We start from the raw sequence: 10,985 nt of genomic DNA on the forward strand, positions 1-10,985 counted from the left end.
CCAGCCGGCACCCACCCGTGCACCAGGCCTCTATGCTATATAGTAAAAGGGTAATATGCCTCCCAGCACCAGGATCAGCGGAGCCGCGAGGCCTCCCAGCACTGCGATCAGCGTGACTGGGGGCAGTGCCCAAACCCCCTGATCGCCCTGCTCTGTGTGTGACAGGGTGCAGCACCCCAACCCCCCAACCCCCCATGGGCCCTGCTCTGTGTGTGACGGGATAGAGCCATAACCTCCCCATTGGCCCTGCCCTGAGTGTGAGAGTGGTGGCGCCCAAACCCCCTGATGGGCCCTGCTCTGTGTGTGACAGGGGGCAGCACCCCAACCCCCTGATTGGCCCTGCTCTGTGTGTGACAGGGTACAGAGCCCCAACCCCTCTGATGGGCCCTGCTCTGTGAGTGACAGAGGGCAGTGCCCCAACCCCCCTGATTGGCCCTGCTCTGTGCGTGACAGGGGGTGGCGCCGCAACCTCCCCATCGACCCTGCCTTGAGTGTGACAGGGGATGGTGCCCCAACCCCCCTATCGGCCCTACCCTGAGCATGACTGAGGGTGGCATCACAACCTCCCAATCTGCCCTGCTCTGTGCATGACAGGGGGCGGCGCCCCAACTCCCCAATCAGCCCTGCTCTGAGCCCGACCAGGGGCTGCACCTAGGGATTGGGCCTGCCCTCTGCCACCCGGAGCAGGCCTAAGCCAGCAGGTCATTATCTCCTGAGGGGTCCCAGACTGCGAGAGGGCACAGGCTGGGCTGAGGGTCCCCCCTCCCCCCCAGTGCACAAATTTTTGTGCACCGGGCCTCTAGTATACTATAAGTAGCAGGGACTCAAAGCTTGTTTTTTTTTTTAAAGAACACCTTGTTTGGCCAGTCATTGAAGCACCTCCTCTTGGTGGTACTGAGTGTAGATAGCTTAGAGATATTTCACCAATATTTTATTCTTTTGAAATAATAACAAATGAGAAGAAGAATTAAGGACTTTCATGTGCATATGCCTGAATAGATACCCATATACACACATACATGTAATATTTTTTTGAGGGGACATCTTGTCTTTTCCTTCTCTTTTTAAAAAAATATATTTTTTCTCAGATTGGCTTCTACACCGCCCCCCCCCCCCTTCTCCCCCACAAACACACAACCTTTTTTTTACTCAGACTGAGGTTAGTGAGCTTATTTCAAATTTGGACATTGGCATATGATTGCCAACAGGGGCCCCAGACAAAGTTTTGGATTTTGCTTTGGTAGAAACTTTTTGATAACCCTTCATGGGTGAGCCCCACTCTTGCTTCCTATGACTTCCTGTTTCTAATTGGGGACAACCAGCACATGATGCTGCTTGTGGCAGGTGACCAGGCCAAGGATCTAAAAAACCCATTTCTCAAGAACTAGGACATGAATTTGGTTTGTGTTTCTTGGGAGGAATTTCTCTTTGTGAAGAGGAGTGGGTTAGCCCATTTGGGAAGATTCTCAGGGCTGGAGGACGTTTTTAGTTGTTTTCTTCCTCCTACGTGAAATCTCTTCCAGGATTTGTAGGTGGAGCTGAATGTTTGCAAATGAAGGTAACAGATGTGATTTATTTGACCTGCATAGAATTAAGAAAAAGAAGAAGAATTAGCTGCTAATTTTCAAAATCAGTAGATTTCCCACCCAAATCTAGATTTAGGTTTCTCCTGAAAAACATCTGGCAACATTCAAATAGGGAAAAAATTGATCAAGGACAAGTTAGAAGGGCAAGTGATCCCTAGTCCAGACAGTTCCCTCCCACCTGTGTGATCGCTTAAGTTAGCTGTTTGGCCCTTGAAGGCATTTGGATTTGTCATATCCACCCTACACTGAGCATCGTTTATGCACCTCTACCTCTCCTCGCCGCATCTTCCCGCTTCCTGCCCTGGCACCCACCCACACATACATGTTTTTCCAGCATAGCCCATGAGCTCAGTGAAAACAAGGACTGGTCTTTAGAGAAAGAATAGGGCTTACCATGGGAAACCAATGATATTCAAAACCACAAACCATAATTCCAGAGATGTCAGTTCTGTTTCCTGTTTCTTTTGAGATGTGAATAATCTTAGTTTTGAAGCTAAAACTATAATTAGAACATTATAGTGGTAGTAGTATTATGGAATCATGTAAAAAGCAGTGGAGATGGCAAATAAAGGTTGGAATGAAAAAGATGGAAAAAGATAAATCAGGCAAATTTTCATAAAACAAATGCAGCTGTATTAATTTAGTAAAAAATAGACTTTAAGACAAAAAAGCCTTACTAGACATAAAGACACCATGTTCAATCTCTTGAATAATATAACAATTTAAAATTTGATGCTCCAAATAATACAGTTTCAAAGTAAGTAACGCAGAATTGCTTGAACTGTGAAGAAAAGGAAACAACTGTGTGGCCATAGTGGGAGAGTTTAACACCTCTGTCTCAGTAAGCAACATAATTAGCTAACAACAAAACCAACAAGGAGAGGGAAAATTTTGAGCAACATATTAACAAATTTGATCCAATGGTCACATATAGGACATCCAAGAACTGATGAATATATTTTTTTAAAAACAGATGGGTTATTTATAAAAATTGATACGTAATGGAAATCTAAACAAATTTAAAATATTACCAAAGAACTTACATACTTATATGCATAGCCCATGGACACGGGCAATAGGGTGGTGAAGACATAGGGGTGGGTGGCTAAGGGCAGGGAGGAGAGGGGATGGGGGGGGGGAGGAAATGGGAGATATCTGTAATACTATCAACAATAAAAAATATATATAAATAAAAAAATAAAATAAAAAATAAAAAGGAAAAAAATTAAATCAGACAGAGCATGTTTTCTTTCTTTTTAAAAATACATTTTTATTGATTTCAGAGAGGAAGGGAAAGGGAGAGGGAGATAGAAATATCAATGATGAGAGAGAATCATTGATTGGCTGCCTCCTGCATGACCTCTACTGGAGATTGAACCCACAACCTGGCATGTGCCCTTGACCACAATTGAACCCAGGACCCTTCAGTCTGCAGGACAACACTCTATCCACTGAGCAAAACCAGCTAGGGCTTTTATTTCTTTTTAAAAAATGTTTATTGTTGGAAGTATTACATATGTCCCCCTTTTTCCCCTGACTGACCCTCTACAGCCTGCCTCCAAGCCTCGCCCCAGGCCTTTACCACCCTATTGTCTAGGGCCATGGTTGATGCATATATACATAGTTTTTTGGTTAATCTCTTCCCACTCACCCACCCACCCACCCACCCGCTCCTTCCTTCCGAGATTCATCAGTTTGTTCCATGCTTCTTTGTCTCTGGATCTATTTTGTTCAACAGTTTATTTTGTTCATTAGATTCCACATATGAGTGAGATCATGTGAACCTTGTCTTTTTCTGACTGGCTTGTTTCACTTAACAAAATACTCTTCTAACCACAAATTAATGAATTAGAAATCACTAACAAAAGGATCATAGAAAAAAAATCAATACATGTGGAAATAAAGAAAAGTTTAAGTAATTCATGGGTCAAAGAAGAAATCATAATAGAAATTAGAAAATATTTAGAATCACACAGAAATAATACTACATATAAAAACTCATGGGGTACAACCAAAGATGTACAGATGGGGATTTTTAGCTATAATTTTATATTTCAGAAAACTTTAAGCTAATACATTAAAAAATATAGATGAATTCCTAGAAAAATATAAATTCCCAAAACTGACTTAGAAGAAATAAAAAGCCCTTCTACAATGAACACTATAAACTTTTACCATTAGTTTTATAAAGTCTTTAAGAAAAAAATATCCATCTGGAAACAATGTAAGTACCCATCAGTAGATGAATGGATTAGAAAACTGTGGTACATCTACAAGATGGAATACTATGCTGCTGTAAAAAAGAAGGAACTCTTACCATTTGCAACGGCATGGTGGAACTGGAGAGCATTATGCTAAGTGAAATAAGCCAGTCAATGAAGGAAAAATACCACATGATCTCACTCATTCATGGATAATAAAGACCATTATAAACTTAAAAAAAAATATCCAATACTATGCAAAAATAGAGAATAAAAAAAGAGGAATAGTGTCTAGAATAAAAAACTCCTTAGAATCAACATGAAAAAGAAAATTCATGGAAAATGATGCAAAAGACTTGAACATTTCACAAAAGAGATTTTTCTTTTGGTATTTTTGTATTTTTAAAAACAGCTTTATTGAGATACATAATAAACTGGACATATTTAATGTATACAAACACTACATCACTACAAACAAGGTAATAAGATATTCATTTCCTGCAAACATTTCCTCCTGCTTCCTCTTCCTCTACTTTCTTCTGTGATAAAAACACTGTCTGGGATCTCTCCTCTTCAAAGATATCTAAATTTATAATACCAAATTGTTAAATATAGACACTATATAGTACAGTAGATCTCATGAGAAGATCCTTAATCTCAAACCCTCTCCTACCCTTGCCCCTCCATCCCTGTCTCCTCTCTCTCTTGTCCAGGGACCTCAATGGTCCTGTTCATTGGCATATTCCAGAGCATAGAAAATAAAAACAGGATCTCTTTCATAGCTTATTTTCAGTAAATATTTATGTAAACTGTAATAAATGCACATAGTGAAAATCATCCAAATGGACAAAAAAAGCACAAAGAGAAAGTGAATGGAATAATAAGAGAAGGAGGTCAAAGATGAAACTGGAACACTGACATGCAAAGCATTCAAGAGTTCAGGAGAGGCCCAAAGGGTAGTAGGCAGGATGAAGGAGGGTGTCCAGGATTGTACATCAGAATCAACTGGAATATCTTTGGTGGCAAGGAACTGAACATCTAACTAAGAGTGGCTGAAACAATGGGCTTTTATTATCTCACTAGAGGCCCTGGTGTACAAAATTTGTGCTCAGGGTGGGAGGGGGTCCCTCAGCCCAACCTGCACCCTCTCCAATCCGGGAGCCTTCAGGGGGTGTCCTACTGACGGCTCCCCATGGGGAGCGGGCCTAAGCTGCAGTCTGGCCTCCTTCTGCAGGAGGCAACTGGGCTGATCAGGGGAAGGTGCCGCCCCCATCACCCCACTGCTGCCGCCACTGCTGGCCACCTCAGCCACCAAGGTTTTTTCGTCAACATGGACTCCAATTCCTTCACCACGAAAAAATGACAACTTTCTTTAGGCATTTTCAGGATATCTCTTTCATAGGCTATGATCTTTCTTTCTTTCTTTCTTTCTTTCTTTCTTTCTTTCTTTCTTCCTTCCTTCCTTCCTTCCTTCCTTCCTTTCTTTCTTTCTTTCTTTCTTTCTTTCTTTCTTTCTTTCTTTCTTTCTTTCCTTCTTTCTTTCTTTTCCTTCCTTCCTTTCCTTCCTTCCTTCCTTCCTTCCTTCCTTCCTTCCTTCCTTCCTTTCTTTCTTCCTTTCTTCCTTTCTTTCCTCACCTGAGGATATTTTCCCATTGATTTTTAGAGAGCATGGAAGAGAGAGGGAAAGACAGAGAGAAACATCAATGTGAGAGGGACACTTTGATTGGTTGCCTCCTGCATGAGCCCTGACCTGGGAGAAGCCTGCAACCTAGATACATGCCCTTGACCAGAATCGAACCCAGATTCTGTGGTCCACAGGCTGAGGCTCTATTCACTGAGCCAAACCAGCTAGGGCAGGATATGACATTTCTTAGCCCCTCCAGCAGTGGACATTCATTTTTTCCTCCAGGAGTGAGGTGAAAAAACCCTAATTCACCTTGTTGGATTCTTATTACACAAGTTACCAAGAACACTGCGAGTGACATACTGGGAGCTTAGCCAATAAGCAGTCAGAAAAGGTGTTTCCTTTGCAGCTCATGTGCAGAGGCAGGACTGCCGGTGTGCCCCGGCTGGCAGGCCTGTTCTCTGCTCTCTGTGTGCCTGCCTGCTTCCTGAGGGTGGCAGGCAGACCTGCTCCCTGCTCCCTGCTCTCTGCGGGCAGGCTGCACCCTGCTCTCTGCGGGCCCTGCTCTGCCCTGCTCTCTGTGGGCCTGCACCATCTGTGGCTTGCCTCATGGCGCAACAGTCCCCTCCTGCCCACCTGCACGCACAGCCTCCTCCTGAGCGGTTGTGACTGTTATGGCATCTTGGCTAATTTGCATATTACCTCTTTTTATATATATGCATTAGCTTGGGAGTCGATAGTTCTGGGATTGATTAGTTCAGTACTTCTTCCATGTTAAGGCTCTATATTAGTTTTTGGTGATTGTCCTGGCTTTCCTCTTATGGCCACAAAAAGGCTGTCACAGCATCAAATATCAAAAACTCAGTTCAGGAGAAACAAAGATGGTGGCATAGGTAAAAACCGGAAATTGCTGCCTCCCACAACAACTTCAAAAATACAACGAAAAGACAAAACGGACATCATCCAGAACTACAGGAAGGCTGGCTGAGTGGAAATTCTACAACTAGAAGGAAAGAAAAGCACACGTAGAATCAGAGGAGATGCGGAAGTAAAGTGCAGAGGTACGGAGGCTCGAGCGCACGCGGAAAGGGGTGGGCACCTGAGGACGCAGCTGTCTTTTTGAATCGGGAGGGAGTCACAAGCTCCCAACTGCTCTGAACTCCAGTTCCGGGAAGTCTCTGGGGACCCAGGACTCATACGGGAGAAACTGGACTGTCTGGCAGCGGGCAGAACTTGGAACCTGAGGGTGGCTTTCCCTCAGAAAAGTGCTTGCAGCAATTACCGGGACACTGAGACACGTGGCCCCTTAGGGCAGGGCTGAGGATCCACCATAGCTGCTGGCTCCGCCCTTTGATTCCCTGAGACCCCGCCCCATCCAGGCTGTGGCAGAGGCTTTTGCATATGAATGCCCTGGCCCTTTGCAACCTGAAAATTACCTAACAAATTGCAGCTGGGCCAGACAGACCCAGAACTTCCAAGAGAAGGCCCAAGGCCCCACATCAGCTTGCATTGCTTCACAGCTGGACCTCATCTGGGCACCTCCAAACTCCAAAAAAGGAAGGGGAATCTGCAGTTCTCTTCTTAGCTCCTGCTGGGTAACCTCAGACAGAGGCTAAATTAGCACCTCCTTAGATCCAAGAGCCAGTCTACCCAGTGGTCAGAGTGGGACCATCCAGATTACAACTCCTCAGATCCATAAGGGACACACTCAGGGGGCAGACTCAGTGAGCACCAAAGCCCCACTGAAGCAAGTCTTGCCCCAGAAGGGTGTCTTCAGCACAGAAGTTCTCCCACTGCAGACACAGCTGATTCTCACTGCCAATTGCCTGGAGGTCAATTCCTCCCAGTGGTCCTACAACAATCAAGGCATAACTACAACAAGACTGTGCACAAAGCCCACAAGGGGGTGCACCAAGAGTGTCCACCTCAGGTAACTGGGGAGGCTGAGCCACTGGGCCCTACAGGACACCTAGCACACAAAACCACTCTACCAACACAGGGAAGCATAAAAAATGCGGAGACAAAGAAACAGGTCACAAATGACAGAAATGGAGGAAAGCAAACAACTGGATATAGAATTCAAGGCCACGTTTATAAGGTTTTTCAAGAGTTTTATGGAAACCGCCGATAAATTTAGTGAGACCCTGGAGGATATGAAAAAAGACCAACTAGAAATTAAGAATACACTGACTGAAATAAAGAATAATATACAGAGATCCAACAGCAGACAAGAGGATCTCAAGAATCAAGTCAAAGATTTGAAATACGAAGAAACAAAAAAATACCCAACCGAAAAAGAAAAAAGGAAAAAGAATCCAAAAATATGAAGATAGTGTAAGGAGCCTCTGGGACAACTTCAAGCGTACCAACATCAGAATTATAGGGGTACCAGAAGAAGAGAGAGGGCAAGATATTGAAAACCTATTTGAAGAAATAATGACAGAAAACTTCCCCTACCTGGTGAAAGAAATAGACTTACAAGTCCAGGAAGCACAGAGAACCCCAAACAAAAGGAATCCAAAGAGGACCACACCAAGACACATCATAATTAAAATGCCAAGAGCAAAAGACAAAGAGAGAATCTTAAAAGCAGCAAGAGAAAAACAGTCAGTTGCCTACAAGGGAGTACCCATACGACTGTCAGCTGATTTCTCAACAGAAACCATGCAGGCCAGAAGAGAGTGGCAAGAAATATTCAAAGTGATGAACAGCAAGAACCTACAACCAAGATTACTTTGTCCAGCAAAGCTATCATTCAGAATAGAAGGTCAGATAAAGAGTTTCACAGATAAGAAAAAGCTAAAGGAGTTCATCACCACCAAACCAGCATTATATGAAATGCTGAAAGGTATTCTTTAAGAAGAGGAAGAAGAAAAAGGAACTCTTACCATTTACCACAGCATGGATGGAACTGGAGAGCATTATGCTAAGTGAAATAAGCCAGTCAGAGAAGGATAAACACCACATGATCTCACTCATTTGTGGAATATAATGAACAACATAAACTGATGAACAAGGACTTATCCAGAGACGGAGAGGCATTGATTGGACTGTCAGGCCTTGGAGGGAAGGTAGGGGAGTGTGGGGGTAAGGGGGAAAGATCAACCAAAGGACTTATATGCAAGCATATAGGCCTCACCAATGGACACGGACAACAGGGGGATGAGAGCATGAGCGGGGGGGGGGGGGTAAGGGGTAACGTGGGGATAAGGACACATATGTAATATCTTAATCAATAAAATATATATATATTAACAAACAAACAAACAAACAAAAACTCAGTTCAAAGACAGCAATTGTGCATGCAAAGAACTTATCCTCAGGTTCCATTGGCCAATACCAATTCCTAAAAAAACTACAAAGGGGAATGATATTTTCTTGACTGCTTTAGGCTGACATGGTTCATCTTCTGAGGCTGGGGGAAAGGCCTGCTTTCTCGGAGTATCCTGCTGTCCCACACCTGGACACAACTGACACTCTTATCAGGGAAGTAGGTGTGCACGCACATGATCGAAATAATGCAGCTTGAGAGACAACCACGAGTGTACCTGCCACAGAATTTAAGTGAAGAGATGCACAAGGAAGGAGTCAGTTGGGTCAATTGTAGCTGGGTGGCCATTCATATAAGGTAAGGATTAAATGTGACAATTGGGCTGGGTAACATTCATGGCAGTGGTAAGAGCCACTTCTGGGGAGGAAATTAGGGGGATCAGACCAGGTTATGAGTTTAAGAGTAAATGGGAGAGGGGAGTGGAGGTAGGGAAGAAAGGCAACTCGTTCAAGCATGTTGGCCATGAGGGAAATGAGAGACAATGGAGCTGGCGTGGGCCTCTATCTGTTCCTAGCTGGGAACCGCATGCATTTCGTTCCTCAGCCAGAACTGTGCCAGGTGTGGCATTCCCTGCCTGTGTATTTCAGAACTTTTAAAATAATTTCCAGATCTGATAATGTTAGCTTATTTCCCATTCATCTGACTCTCCTAGTTACTTTGACCCTTTAAAAAATATTTTTATTGATTTTATAGAGGAAGGGAGAGGGAGAGAGAGATAGAAACATCAATGATGAGAAAGAATTATTGATTGGCTGCCTCCTGCATGCCCCCTACTGGGAATCAAGCCCGAAGCAAGCTGGGCGTGTGCCCTGACAGGGAATCAAACCATGATCTCCTAGATCATAGGTTGGCACTCAAACACTGAGCCACACCGGCTGGGCAGACTCTTAGTTCCAACAATTCCTTCATGAGATGTGTTAATGAGAACTATGTACAGGGTGTTAAAAAGAAACGTATACACTTTTCTTCTGATAGCTCAATTGATGTTTCTTTCTTTTTTTTTTCAGATTTAACCCATTGGAAAACATTCAAAGTGTGTATACATTTTTTGAACATCCTATATATGCTTTTGTTTAATGTATAAATGACTCTTTCCTCATTATAAAATTATATCTATTCATCACAAAAACTACAAAAGTGGAAAAGATGCAGAATGAAAACATATATATGATCCTAATCCACAGAAATAATGAGAGATAACATATAGCTATGTTTTTCCTTTAGCTTTCCCCCAACCACATATATATTTATTTTATATAGCAAAATACTATACATTCTGTTTTATGACCTCCTTTTTCTTGACAAGTTGTCATCTCATAAAACATACATTATGAATACATTCTATTTGTATGAATAGATCACTGAATATTCTTCAGTTGTTGAACATTTAAATTGCTTCCAATTTTTTATTGTGTATTTGTGTCTGTCTATGACATATTATCTTGAGATAGGTTTGTTGCCATGGGGTGAATGGGTCAAAGAACAAAAAATTATTTCAAAGTTCTTGGCAGGGCAGGGATTTGGTTAAATATATGTGCTCTGGGTTGTGCTTGGTTCGAACTCAGATTCTGGCATTTTCTTGATGTGTGACTTTGCATAAGTAACTGACCCAAGTCTTAGTTTTCTAATCTGTAAAATATGAATCATAATATATAGCTCACAGGGCTCTTAATAGGCTAAATAAATATTTATAAAGTGCTTTTATTACAGTATTTAATGATAAATATGAACCTTTTCTAGAGATGGTGCATCAACTTATGACTTTCAGCAGAGTCTATTTTATTTTAATCTACTAGCTATCAAGTTTAAGATATGGGTTTAAAAAATATACAATAAAATCTATGGCTAATGTTCTCAAAGACACTTATCTTAATGACTTTGGGATCAGTACATCTTTAGCCTTCAGTACATCTTTTTCCCCCTTAGGCCAAATGTCTCAGGTTCAGATGTAACATTGTGTTGGCCACAGAATGTTCTCTAAAATATATTTGCTTTACTCTTCACTGGGTGTCTTTAGCTAGTACATTCTGTGTAGAATCTCGAACACTTGATTAAAGCATTTATATAAATGTGAGCAGTTCTTAAACTATTTATTCCTCAAAGGACTTTTCCCACTTTTAACTTACTTTAGTTTCTTCTATATATTAAACCACTAGGACTAAACAAAGCTATAGATTGGCTTTGAATAAAAATAATGCTTAGATCTGTGAAAAAAATCACTGATCCCAAATGTAACCTTTATG

Source organism: Myotis nattereri, assembly GCF_964212035.1.
Source record: "Myotis nattereri genome assembly, chromosome: 2".
NCBI lineage: Eukaryota > Metazoa > Chordata > Mammalia > Chiroptera > Vespertilionidae > Myotis > Myotis nattereri.